The following is a 14,421-nucleotide window of genomic DNA, read 5'->3' as shown; positions in this document are numbered from 1 at the left end:
CTTGCGGATCCTCCCACGTCTCACCCCAGGCAGCCAATCCCTGCCGGAGTTTCTATTTCTGCACTCTGCAGTTTCATTTTCCCCTCTCTCCCAGCCCCTGCACTCTGCAGAGTTTCATTTTCCCCTCTCTCCCAGCTCCGCCCAGCAGAAGCATTTGTGTGCTGCCTGCTGGCAGAAAAATACACTTCAAGCTGAGGACATTTGGAGCCCCTAAGGGTATTCAAAGCATGTCACACTATGGTGAGAGCTACGGCCATACTGGGCTTAGTGAAGCCTGATCACCAGCTCCCCCTGGGGCACACAGTCCTTTCACCCTTCAATCCAACTAATAAACAACACCTACCATTTATTGAGCACTTGCTGCATGCCAGGATCTGTGCAAAGTGCTCTATTTACATGATCTTTTTCCAATCCCACAGTAGTCATGTGACATACCATATGCTGTTTATAATCCCCCAGAACTTTAGAAATTAAGTCACTTTGTTCCATTGTCTCTCAGGCTGGCTGCTTCTGTGGCAGGGGCATATGGTAAGACCAGTGAAGCCTGTGTTCGTGTGGCCATCATGATACATCTTGAGTTTCAAGATGGGTCCTCTGGCCCTAGGTAATGAACTGAGCATTCTTTAAAGCCTTTGGCTGGTGATGCTTGAAGCACTATAGGCCAGAAATGCAACCTCCATTTGGAAAACATAGAAATTCCGGTAAGGATGAATCATTGCCTTCTCCCAAGTGGAAGGGGTCTGAAATAATTGACCTGCCACCAGATGGCTAGCTATTCTCATTGAGCAATTTTGCCATATTGCTACCTGCTGCTGGAAGATTGGCTATATTTTGGCAATTGCCAGATCAGTTTTTGTGAGAGGGAGCCCAAGTTGTTGGACTCATTTCTAACTCCCATCCTTACCTTGCAATAGACACTCATAGGTCTATTGCAAGGCAATAGTGGGGCTGAGTTTAGAGGCTGGCTGACGTCCACGGGATGGGACATCCTGGCCATCAGGCTGTAAAGCCTCCTCTGCAGCAGGTGATCTCTGGTCAGCATTAACATGAGACACAGAGATCCTCGTGCTTTATGCCCATTCAGAGTTCATTCTTATGCCCCAACCCACACCTGCTTATTCCCAATCTTCCAACCTTGTTCCATCTGTGTCTTTGACCAACCAGCCAAGACATTGGCCACTTGTTAGGAATTGGTGTATGCCTGTACCTCAGTCCATCTCTCTCTGTCTCTCTGCATACAGAAGGAACAACACGGTATACTGCTCCTAGTTCTGCCCCCTGGGAGGATTCACTATTATTCAGGGCCACCTCCAACTGGAGCTGTAATAGAGTGGTCCATTTCCAGCTGGTACCAAATTATTATACTGACTTATCTGTGAATTGGGTTCAACTCCTTTCCTCCATTATCTGTTGGTTGCTGGGAACACTCCATGAGGCCATGCATGTGGGTCAAGGAGAAAACCCAGAGACAGAGTTGGGTGCCACAGGACTCTGAGCTCCCCGTTTATTTAATTTACTCATGCCTTTTAGACCCCTTTTGCTCAGCCTTAAATATACCATTTCCATCATCTATTTTTTGTTTTGTTTTGTTCTTTGTTTTTTGTTGTTATTGTTCTTGTTTTTGAGACAGTCTTGCGCTGTCCCCCAGGCTGGAGTGCAATGGTGTGATCTCGTCTTACTGCAACCTCTGCCTTCCGGGTTCAAGCGATTCTCCTGCCTCAGCCTCCCGAGTAGCTGGGATTACAGGCATGCACCCCATGCCCAGCTAATTTTTTTTTGTATTTTTAGTAGAGATGGGGTTTTGCCATGTTGTCCAGGCTGGTCTTGAACTCCTGACCTCAGGTGATCCACCCACCTCTGCCTCCCACAGTGCTGGGATTACAGGTGTGAGCCACTGTGCCCAGCCTCTTTGTTGTTTTGTTGGTTTGTTTGTTCGTTTGTTAGAGACAGGGTATGATTGTATCACTCTGTTGCCCGGGCTGGAGTGCAGTGGTACAATCATAGCTTACTGCAGCCTTGACTTCCTAGGCTCAAGAAATCATCCCACTTCACCCTCCCAAGTATCTGGGACCACAGGCATGTGCCACCACACTCAGCTAATTTTTATATTTCTTTTAGAGATGGAGGTCTCACTACATTGCCCATGCTGTTCTCCAACTCCTGATTCCAAGTGGTCCTTCTGCCTCAGGGTCTTAAAGTGCTGGGATTACAGGCATGAGCCAATGAGCCTGGCTTCCATCACATATGGAATTGCTGCTCTACCTTTCTGATAATACCCAGCTGAAGATGTATAGCTACCTGGCATCCAGTGGTGAGATGCATAGTCACTACTGGGGCTCAGTGGCACATCAGGGCCTCTTTTCCCAAAGGGACCACAGTAACCATAGCCTTACTCCAGAATCCTAAGAATCCTAACTGCAATTCTCCTATGTGGACTTTCAGAGACTCTCTACAGAATCCTATTTTTTTCCTCCCTACAGAATCATTATCCGTCTTTAAACAGATACATCCAGCAACATTGCATCTTTGGATCATATAATCAGAGGTGGCAGCATAGCTTGTTTTGTGGCCTGAACCTGCCACACAGTTAAGAGGAAAGAAAAACCCAAAACAACCTAATGTGCCTTTTTTTTTTTTTCTTTTTGAGACGGAGTCTCACTCTGTCAGCCAGGCTGGAGTGAAGTGGTGCGATCTCGGCTCACTGCAAGCTCCGCCTCCCGGTTTCACGGCATTCTCCTGCCTCAGCCTCCCGAGTAGCTGGGACTATAGGGGTGCACTGTCATGCCTGGCTAATTTTTGTATTTTTTGTAAAGATGGGGTTTTGCCATGTTGGCCAAGCTAGTCTCAAATTCCTAGGCTCAAGGAATCTGCCTGCCTTAGCCTCCCAAAGTGCTGGTATTACAGGCATGGGCCACTGTGCCCAGCCTCCAATTCAATTCTGACACTGTCTACCTGCAGAGAGCATCGATCCTACAGGTTGAGGGACTCCTCAACACTGACCCTCAAAGACACAAATCAGGGCTTCTGGAACTTCCGACTGGTTGCAAGTTGGGATTCCCATAACCCCTTCTTTGGGTTCGATTAATTTGCTAGAGAAGCTCCTAAAGCATAGGGAAACACAGTTAGCAGTTTACTCTACAGGAAATTACAAAGGCTACATGAAGAGATGTGTTGGGTGAGGTATGGGGGAATGGGCACAGCATCCTCTAGGAAAATTCATGTGTTCAGCTATTGGGAAGCTCTCAGAACCCTGTCTTTTTTTTTTTTTTATGGAGGCTTCATTACATAAGAATGATTGATTAAACCATTGGCCACTAGTGATCTACTTAACTTTCAGTCCTTCTCCCCTTCAGTGGGTGGAGCTGAAAGTTCCAACCCTTTAACCCTGCCTTGGTCTTCCCAGTGACCAGCCCTATCCTCAAGCTATCTAGGGACTGCTAGCCATCAGTCAATCATTAGTATACAAAGCATGGTGGCATACACCTATAGTCCAAGCTGTTCAAGAGGCTGAGGTGGGAAGATTGCTTGAGCCTAGAAATTCAAGTCCAGCCTGGGCAACACAGTGAGATTCCATCTCTAAAAAATAAACAAATACGAAATCATTAGTATACAAAAGGCATCACTTTGGAGACACCAAGGATTTTAGGAATTGTATGCCAGGAAATGAGGGGTGGGGGAATGGGCACAGCATCCTCCAGGAACATCCATGTGTTCAGCTATTGGGAAACTCTTGGAACCCTGTCTTTTTGTTTTTTTATGGAGGCTTCATTACCTATTTCAAATATCTATTTCACAATATCATGGTCCACCTCTGGTTTTCAAACACCCCCCCCCCTTATTTTTTTTTTTTTTGAGATGTGGTTCTATCGCCCAGGCTGGAGTGCATGATCTTGGCTCACTGCAGCTCCACCTCCCAGGTTCAAGTGATCCTCCTGCCTCAGCCTCCCAAGTAGCTGGGATTACAAGCATGTGCCACCATGCGTGGCTAATTTTTGTATTTTTGGTAGAGACAGGGTTTCACCATGTTGGCCAGGCTGGTCTTGAACTCCTGACCTCAAGTGATCCACCTGTCTCAGCCTCCCAAAGTGCTGGGATTACAGGCATGAGCCACTGCACCAGGCCTTCAAACCTAAATTTCTTTGTTTTCTTCTTTTTAATTTTAATTTAGGTTCTGGGATACATGTGCAAAGCGTGCAGGTCTGTTACATAGGTATACGTGTACCATGGTGGTTTGCTGCACCTATTAACCCACCCTCTAAAAACCTGAATTTCTTACATCAAAAGTACATACAACTCCCCAGCTACTTGGGAGGCTGAGGCAGGAGGATTGCTTGAACTGGGAGGTGGAGGTTGCAGTGAGCTGAGATTGCACCATTGCATTCCATGCACTCCAAGACAGAGCAAGACCCTGTCTAAAAAAAAAAAGGACATACAATTCAGAAGATACTGCCATAATTAGCCAAGCATGGTGGTGCCCACCTGCAGTCCCGGCTACTCAGGAGGCTGAAATGGGAGGATTGCTTGAGCCTGGGAGGTCGAGGCTACAGTGAGCTGTGATTGTACCTCTGCACTCCAACCTGCTCAGCTAACTATGGCAATATCTTTTGAGTTGTATGTCTTTTTTTTTTTTTCAGACAAGGTCTCACTTTGTTGCCCAGGCTGGAGTGCAGTGGCATGATCTCGGCTCAGTACAATCTCCACCTCCCAATTCAAGTGATTCTCCTGCCTCAGCCTCCCGAGTAGCTGGGATTACAGACCCGTGCCACTGTGCCTGGCTAATTTTTGTATTTTTAGTAGAAATGGGGTTTCACCATATTGGCCAGGCTGATCTCGAACTCCTGACCTCAGGTTATCCACCTCCTAAAGTGCTGGAATTACAGGCGTGAGCCATCACGCTCAGCTGAAACTCCCATTTTTAAAGCCATCAGATCTCGATAAGAGCCATTTACTATCACAAGACCTGCCCCCATGATTCAGTCATCTCCCACTAGGTCCCTCCCACAATATGTGGGAGTTATGGGAGCTACAACATGAGATTTGGGTGGGGACACAGAGCCAAACAATATAATTCAACTCCGGCCCCTCCCAAATCTCATATCTTTACATTTCAAAACCAATCATGCCTTCCCAACAGTCTCCCAAAGTCTCAACTCATTTCAGCATTAACTCAAAAGTCCACAGTCCAAAGTTTCATCCTAGACAAGGCAAGTCCCTTCCACCTATGAGCCTGTAAAATCAAAAGCAAGTTAGTTAATTCCTAGATACAATGGGGGTACAGGCATTGGGTAAATACAGCCATTTCAAATGGCTGGTTATTTCCATTTTGTATTGGCCAAAACAAAGGGGCTACAGGCCCTATGCAACTCTGAAATCCACTGGGGGCAGTCAAATCTTAAAGCTCCAAAATGATCTCGTGTGACTCCATGTCTCACATACAGGTCACACTGATGTAAGAGGTAGGTCCCCATAGTCTTGTTCAGCTCCACTCGTGTGGTTTTGCAGGGTACAGTCTGCCTCACGGCTGCTTTCATGGGCTGGTGTTGAGTGTATGTGGCTTTTCCAGGTGCACAGTGCAAGCTGTCAGTGGATCTACAATTCTGGGGTCTGGAGGATGGTGGTCCTCTTCTCACAGCTCCATTAGGCAGTGCCCCATTAGGGACTCTGTGTGAGGGCTCTGACCCCACATTTCCCTTCCGCACTGCCCTAGCAGAGATTCTCCATGAGGGCCCCGCTTCTGCAGCAAACTTCTGTCTGGGCATCTAGGCATTTCCATGCATCTTCTGAAATCTAGGCAGAGGTTCCCAAATCTCAATTCTGGACTTCTGCACACTTGCAGGTTCAACACCACATGGAAGCTGCCAAGGCTTGAGGCTTGCACCCTCTGAAGCCACAGCTGGAGTGGCTGGGACACAGGACACCATGTCCCTAGGCTGCACACAGCATGGGGACCCTGGGCCCAGCCCATGAAACCACTATTTCCTCATAGGCCTCCAGGCCTGTGATGGGAGGGGCTGCCACAAATGTCTCTGACATGACCTGGAGACATTTTTCCCATTGTCTTGGTGATTAGCATTTGGCTCCTTGTTACTTACACAAATTTCTGCAGTCAGCTTGAATTTCTCCTCAGAAAATGGGATTTTCTTTTCATTTATTTGTTTATTTATTTTGAGACGGAATTTACTTTTGCTGTCCAGGCTGGAGTGCAATGGCATGATCTCAGCTCCCTGCAACCTCTGCCTCCTGGGTTCAAGCGATTCTCCTGACTCAGCCTCCCGAGTAGCTGGGATTACAGGCATGCACCACCACGCCTGGCTAATTTTGTATTTTTAGTAGAGTTGGGGTTTCTCCATGTTGGTCAGGCTAGTCTTGAACTCCCTACCTCAGGTGATCTACTCACCTTGGCCTCCCAAAATGCTGGGATTACAGGCATGAGTTACCATGCCCAGCCTGGATTTTCTTTTCTACTGCATTGTCAGGTTGCAAATTTTCCAAACTTTAATGCATTCCTCAAATTTGGTTTACAGCATTTCCCTTTTGAAACTGAATACCTTTAACAGCACCCAAGTCACCTCAGAAAATGGGATTTTCTTTTCTATTGCATTGTCAGGCTGCAAATATTTCAAACTTTAATGCACCCCTTAAATTTTTCTTACAGTGTTTCCCTTTTGAAACTGAATGCCTTTAACAGCACCCAAGTCACCTGTTGAATGCTTTGCTGCTTAGAAATTTCTTCCACCAGATACCCTAAATCATCTCTCTCAAGTTTAAAGTTTCACAAATCTCTAAGGCAGGGTCAAAATGCCACCAGTCTCTTTAATATAACAAAAGTCACCTTTACTCCAGTTCCCAACAAGTTCCTTATCTCCATTTGAGACCACGTCACCCTGGACCTTATTGTTCATATCACTATCAGCATTTTAGTCAAAGCCATTCAACAAGTCTCTAGGAAGTTCCAAACTTTCCCACATTTTCCTGTCTTCTTCTGAACCCTCCATACTGTTCCAACTTCTGCCTGTTACCCAGTTCCAAAGTAGCTTCCACATTTTTGGGTATCTTTTCAGCAGTACCCCACTCCTGGTACCAATTTACTGTATTAGTCCATTTTCATGCTGCTGATAAAGACATACCCAAGACCAGGCAATTTACAAAAGAAAGAGGTTTAATGGTCTTACAGTTCTGCATGGCTGGGGAGGCCTCACAATCATGGCAGAAGGCAAGGAGAACCAAGTCACATCTTACATGGATGGTGCAGGCAAAGAGAGAGCTTGTGTAGAGAAACTCCTATTTTTGAAACCATCAGATCTCATGAGACCCATTCACTATCATGAGGCCAGCACAGGAAAGACCTGCCCCCATGATTCAATCATCTCACACTAGGTCCCTCCCGCAACATGTGGGAATTATGGGAGCTACAAGATGAGATTTGAGTGGGGACACAGAGCCAAACCATATCACCTAGCTAATTAATTTTTTTATTTTTTGTAGAGACAGGGTCTCGCTTTGTTTCCCAGGCTAATCTCAAACTCCTGGCCTCAAGCAGTCCTCCCACCTTAGCCTTCCAAAATGCTGGGATTACAGGTGTGAGCCACCATGCCTGGCCTTACATTTTTCATACAAGATTGGTGCATACAAGATTGGTGCATACAATTTGATTGGTTTATGCAGTGTTTCTTTTTGGGAAGGGTGCATTGAAAATTTTTTACAGAGGGTGTAATAGTCATGGGTTTTCTGTTATCTGGTCTAAGCAAAGCAGGACAACAATGGGGAAGTTAATCTACAAAAAGGGTCATTGATTAAGAAGGGGTGTGGTTTTTATCCCTGACATCATGTAATTTTCTCTAGTCATTGTACAGAATATGACAAATAAGAAAGCGAGTTAATCTATAATCTGAGAAACAGAAGTAGTAACCATATGTGACTCAGATTAAGGGAGGAGACCACCCCTCATATTGTCTTATGCTCAATTTCTGCCTCCAAAGAAAGAAGAAGTGAAAACTAAAAGGCAGAAATGAAATCCAGAGGCAGACAGCCCAGCGCTGTGCCCTGGGCCTGGTTAAAGATCGACCCCTGACCTAACCGGTTATGTTATCTATAGATTCCAGACATTGTATGGAAAAGCACTGTGAAAATCCCTGTCCTGTTCTGTTGCATTCTGATTACTGGTGCATGCAGCCCCCAGTCACGTACCCCTTGCTTGCTCAATCCATCACAGCCCTCTCACATGGACCCCCTTAGAGTTGTAAGCCTTTAAAAGGGACTGGAATTGCTCACTTGGGGAGCTCGGTTTTTGGAGACGTGAGTCTTACTGAAGCTCCCGGCAAATAAAGCCCTTCCTTCTTTAACTTGGTGTCTGAGGGATTTTGTCTGTAGCTTGTCCTGCTACTAGATCACAGTCACATCTCTCTCAAAGCTTACGGTGTCTGTGGGGTTCCAACAAGGTTTACATTTTATTTATTTTCACACTTCTTTGATCAACAGAGCAGCCTTCCAAACAGGATGTTGTCCATTCACCTTGGAACTGCCATCCACAAACCAAGCTGTTTGCTGGCCAGTTGAGAGTCGTTATGGCACACTGTAGAAGCCAGCAGCTCCTCACGCAAACCAGTCCTAGCAGAAAAGGGGCTCCTTTCTTGTATCTCCTCCTGGCATTCCCCAGGTAGCATGCTCCTGTGTAAGCCATTTCCATTTTATTATGGAACTCTTCTGGACACTGTTGTCCCTATTTGAGTGTTTCTGTGGCATCACCTGAGATGGCATTTCAGGTGTCAAGGTCAGTCACACGGGTAGCTTCAGTTGATGTCCCATAACAAGTTAGTAAGTGCCCCTCAGGTGGAAATTGTCTAGTCCAAAATCTCAGTAGTCTTTGCTTGCAGGTGCTCATAGGTTTTTCTCTCTTCTTCTTTTTTTTTTTTTTTTTTTTTTTTTTTTTTTTTTTTTTTTGAGACAGAGCCTTGCTGTGTTGCCCAGGCTAGAGTGCAGTGGCACCATCTCTGCTCACTGCAACCTCTGCCTTGGGCTCAAGCAATTCTCCTGCCTCAGACTCCCGAGTAGCTGGAATTACAAGCACCCACCACCACACCTGGCTAATTTTTGAATTTTTAGTAGAGATGGGGTTTTCCCCATGTTGGCCAGGCTGGTTTTGAACTCCTGACCTCAAATGATCCTCCTACCTTGTCCTCCCAAATTGCTGGGATTACAGGCGTGAGCCACCATGCCCAGCCTCTCACAGGCTTTTGTCATAGCCCCAGCTAATGCTCCGCAAAGAGCTATCAAATGGAGAATTTGTCCCTCTCAGCACTCCAGCTTCTACTCTACAATGTGGGCTTGGGTTTCCATTTAGCATGTCCAACTAAAATTGCCAGAAGGGCGGATTTACGTGCCTTCTGTTTTACTCTAGGTAGTGGGAACAACCCTGTCATATACAACGCCTCTTTCCATAAAACATTTAGGTAAAGGAGACATAAGCACTTTATGTAAAGGCTTTAGGGAAAGCGTGTTTAGACATTCACACTTTCAGAATCCTATTGACCAAGTATGTTTTTATGTCCCAGGAGCTTCTCTTCTCCACCCCTCCCCAGACCATTTTATTCTCTCTCGGGCAGTAAGTGTTTAGGTCCCTAGCCAGAGGCCAGGCCAGGAGACTCTGGCCTATCTGTCAATCTTGCCTTGATTAACCAGTCTGACCATCACCCCAGGCAATTCCAGGTGGGGTTTCTCATTTTAAATCTTTACCTTCCTGCTTTTAAAATTCCTCCAAACTGAAGGAAATAGAGCAAACTGGTTTTGGGCCTTTAATGTTGAAGACTATCGGAGACTCTCTTTGGTCCACCAAATTATGACATTTATTTTGGCCAGGTGCGGTGGCTCATGACTGTAATCTCAGCTCTTTGAGAGGCCGAGGCTGGCGGATCACCTGAAGTCAGGAGTTCAAGACCAGCCTGGCCAACATGACAAAACCCCATCTCTACTAAAAATACAAAAATTAGCCGGGCGTGGTGGCAGGTACTTGTAATCCCAGCTGCTCGGGAAGCTGAGGCAGGAGAATTGCTTGAACCCAGGAGGCAGAGGTTACAGTGAGCCAAGATCGTGCCACTGCACTCCAGCCTGGGTGACGGAGCGAGACTCTGTCTCAAAAAAAAAAAAAAAAAAAAAAAAAGACATTTGTTTTCACTGTGTTAATTTCCTTTTTTAAAACCTCATTAATTTTTATTTTACTTATACCATTTCTTAATAACCATCTAAGGATTTCCATCCTACTTGGATGAGTCTCATGACTCTCCCCTTTCTTTTTCCTCTTAGTTTCACCCTTATCAGTGTTCTCTTCTTTCCCTCCCTCTCCTTTTTTCATTCCTTCTCCCTCCTTTCTTCTCCTTCCTTCCTTCCTTCTTTCCTTCCTTCCTTCCTTCCTTCCTTCCTTCCTTCCTTCCTTCCTTCCTTCCTTCCTTCCTTCTTTCCTTCCTTCCTTCGCTTCCTTGCTTGCTGGTGGACCTGTTTGTTTATTTACAACAGCATTTTAGGAAAGGGGCAAACATGGCTCTCTCCTTCAACAAACCCCTGCTTTGGTGCCCAAGAAGACAGGGCTGAGGTAGCCCCTGCCTGGCCCATGGCTCTGTGGAGCCCTGCACCCTCGGGAGGACAAGGTAGCTCCCCAATGCTGTTAATTCCAAAGCTGTTATTTGCAAGGGATAGAAGGACCTTCTTTCAACACCCAGCATGTGGGTCAATTTTGGGGGAAGCTGGAGAGGACCATGGCCAGATGGTGCCTTGACCTCCGCATGTCCAGTACCCACCAATGGGGTCTCCTCCCCAGGGGCTCTGAAATCCTGAAAAGAAAACCAAATGCACTGAATGAGGGTCTTACACTTCCCTTCACAAGAGCCACGACACCACGGCAGCCCTGGTGTGGGCTGCGTAGGTGCAGCGCTGGTGCTGAGGAGGGGCTGGGACTCCCCCTCCCCGCCTGCCATCTGCCCTTTCTATTTTGGCAAACAACAACAAAACCCTGGAAGCTTCAATAAAATGAAGTAAACTTTAGGGAACAGAAAAAACAAAACAGCAGGCTGTGCCCAAAGCCCTCTCTCTGCCGTCCCCCTCTCCGAGTCCTCCTGATGAGCTGCTGCTGGTGGCATCCGCATGGCCACAGCACAGGTTTTCCTCACAGAGCCACTGGCCCAGCTGACGGTGACTCTCCCAAGCTCCCTTCATCAGCCACTCTGGCTTCCACGCTGGGAAGGTAGGATGGGTGCAGTCGGGGGAGGCACCCAGGTATTTACAGAGACAGGAGAGAGTGGCACATAGGCAGCATCACCGAGGAGGCCCCACGCACATGCTCAATTCCGGCCAGTGCATGGACAGACGCCCTGCCTAGGGGACACAACAGCACAGCCCACGTAGCCCAAGGCACCCCCAGAGGTGGCAGCTGAGCAAGGATGAGGACCCCAGGGTGGAAATTCCTGGATTTGGAGCTGGGCAAGTTTCTGTCCCCATGGACTGGGCAGCTTTAAGAACCAGGGGAGCTGAGGGCAGGAGGCCCAGGGAGGCTTGGTCAGCTGTCACGAGCAGCCCAGACCCCACCCCTAGAATGACAGAGGAGGAGGAGGAGGGTCATCATCTGTAAATGCCACCAAGGCAGTGTTGGTTGGCACCCGACATTCTCCAGCACACACGAGCCACTGGTGCCTCTTCAGGCTGTGTCCGTTCACATGGTGGGACCTCCTGCCCATTGGTGGTGGGGGCAGGGTGCGTGGCGAGGCCTTCTCCAGGAGCTGCCTGGAAAACAGGGCAGCTCTGACCCCTACTGGCTGACAGTGAGCAGCATGTCTACTATCACGGAGTCTGAAGGTCCCCGCAGTGTTGGGCAAAAGTTTACATGGAACCCACTGGCCAGAATCCATCGACTCCACAGAGGGCAGAAGAGAACCTGCTGACCTCCCAGCTGTCAGCCCCAGAGTCACAGAAGTCACCCCTACTCAACACCAGGACACAGACCCACCGCCCAACCTAAGAAAACAGGAACAACTCCAAGGCCGCCTGGGCCAGGCAGGTGAGAGGAGCTGGGTGGCAGTGGCTGCCAGCTGCAGCTCTGCAGGGTCAACAGAAAGGCAAGACGCAGTGGGGAGGAGGCCAGGAGCCTTGCGGCACATCACAGAGCAGAGGAGGCGGTGCCCACGGCAGGGTGCGGCTAATTCCTCAGGGCGGCCAGCACCCTTGACAGCTGTTCCTCCAGGCTTCACACGGAGCTCTCAGAGGCAGAGGCAGCCTTGGGCAACTGGCTGAGCTGGTCTAGGACCTCCAGGCCATTCTCCTTGGCGTTTTGCACAATGGGGCTGTCCACCTGCTCCTGAGGCATGGTCAGTGTGGTGGCCGAGCTCATGAAATCCTCCATCACTAACATGTGCATGACCAGGTTTCGCACTTGCTGCTCGAAACTGTCCATCGCTGCAGAGGCCTTCTGCAGGTCCGTGCTGTTCAGGGCCTTGTCTGGGGCTTTGGTTATTTATACCATGTTCTTGGTCACCGCCTTCATGGTCACAGCTATCTGCATCTTGGGGCCACTGTGTCCAGGCGGATGCCACGCGGAGCCAGTTCATGCTGCTGTTCTCCTTGCAGATGGTGTTATTGGCGTACACACGGTGTACTCTACGTTTTTCTGCTGAAGGGACTTCTTCACTTTGGCCTGGTTGGCCTAGGAGTGCTTTTCTGCCTTCTTGTCTGGTTTCTCCAGCTGCTTCACCATAAATTTCGACTGGAACAGGGTATCGTCCGTGGCCAGTGTGACAGAAGCACCCCTTGGAAAGGCAGAAGGGACATGAACTCTGGGAGGCATCAGGTGTCAGTGGCACTTGCCTTATTTTTTAATAACCATTTAAAAATGTTTGCCTTCCTGGGAGAGAAATCCTTTGATTCTCCCCTCTCCCATTACCTATTCTCTTGGTTTATTGCCTCAATGTTTTTATTACCATCTGTAAGACCCAGGAGGGGAAATTGAGGCAGCAAATTTGATAAGGCTTCTCTGACTATAGCTCAATTTTGCACTAGTAAGGTTACATGAGGTGCCCATGCAAAAAAGGCTGCCTGAACCACAGCATCTTATCATGACCTGGGAAATAGGCATTGTCATGCGGGACTCCTGTTGACTCCAATAGGGATGGCACTGTGTCCTAGAGGCCAAAGAGACCCGGAACCAGTGAATGAGACTTAGAGTTTACTGAGGGGAACTTACACACAGGGACAGTCCAGTGGTGGCAGGCTGGATAGGAGAACTGCTACCTTTTATAAAAGGCAGACAGTTGGCCGCGCGCGGTGGCTCAAGCCTGTAATCTCAGCACTTTGAGAGGCCAAGGTGGGCAGATCACGAGGTCAGGAGATCGAGACTATCCTGGCCAACATGGGGAAACCCCATCTCTACTAAAAATACAAAAAATTCGCCGGGCGTGGTGGCAGACGCCTGTAGTCCCAGCTGCTCGGGAGGCTGAGGCAGGAGAATGGTGTGAATCCGGGAGGTGGAGCTTGCAATGAGCCGAGATCGCGCCACTGCACTCCAGCCTGGGTGACAGAGCGAGACTCCGTCCCAAAAAAAGAAAAAAAAAGGCATACAGTTGATACAGCATTTTCACTCAGCACCTTCCACCTAGCAACCTCTACCCAGCAACCTCCATTTAATCCACACAAAGGGACTCCATCCCCTGTATGGCCTGTGTTCCAAGGAATGAGCCAGGGGCTCAGATGTCCCTGAAACTCTGGCCACTCCCGGATTCCTTAGCTCAGGACTCTGAACACACATTCTTCTTAGACCCTAGGATCATTCTCAGGGTATGCTTCAGTTAAGTTATTGCTGTCAGGTGCATCTGCCATACAGGCATCTTCAGCAGTTGAATGCCTGGTCATTGTAAAGCCAGCTCCACATGGCTTGCATATGAAACCGATCAACTGCTTCATCTGGGGTGTTCCATTTGACATTTATAGAGAGTATAGGGACCAAGTGAAAAACTTCTCCTTTGCCCTCTCAAGGATCACTGTAAATTCAACCCACAAAATGCAGATTAACAGAGAAATGTCATACAAATGTATTAATGTGTACATGAGGGGAAATCACAGAGTGATTACCCGACATCCCACTGAGGCCCAAATACTTCTATAGCCTTATTTCAGAGGGGTTGGGGGAGATGGGGAATATAGATAATTCTGCTGAGGGACAATTAATGATTATTAGGAAGAACAAATGGGTGGCGGTGGAGGAATAGAGATTAACTTATAAACGGGCTGGGCATAGTGGCTCACACCTGTAATTTTGATACTTTGGGTGATCAAAGCAGGAGGATTGCTTGAGGCTAGGAGTTCAAGCCCAGCCTGGGCAACACAGTGAGACCCTATCTGTACAAAAACTTTTAAAATTCGCTGGGCTTGGTGGTACATACCCGT

General features: G+C 47.9%; 1 pseudogene; it reads right to left on the bottom strand.

The window, feature by feature from the left end:
* Nucleotides 1-11,617: 11,617 nt before the first annotated feature.
* On the bottom strand, nt 11,618-12,826 carry LOC103225281 (charged multivesicular body protein 1a pseudogene; annotated as a pseudogene).
* Between the last annotated feature and the right edge of the window lie 1,595 nt (nt 12,827-14,421).

The sequence above is a fragment of the Chlorocebus sabaeus genome, chromosome 20 (genome assembly GCF_047675955.1).
Source record: "Chlorocebus sabaeus isolate Y175 chromosome 20, mChlSab1.0.hap1, whole genome shotgun sequence".
NCBI lineage: Eukaryota > Metazoa > Chordata > Mammalia > Primates > Cercopithecidae > Chlorocebus > Chlorocebus sabaeus.
Note: the sequence above shows the minus strand (reverse complement) of the source record. Positions and strands in the feature narration are given on the sequence as shown.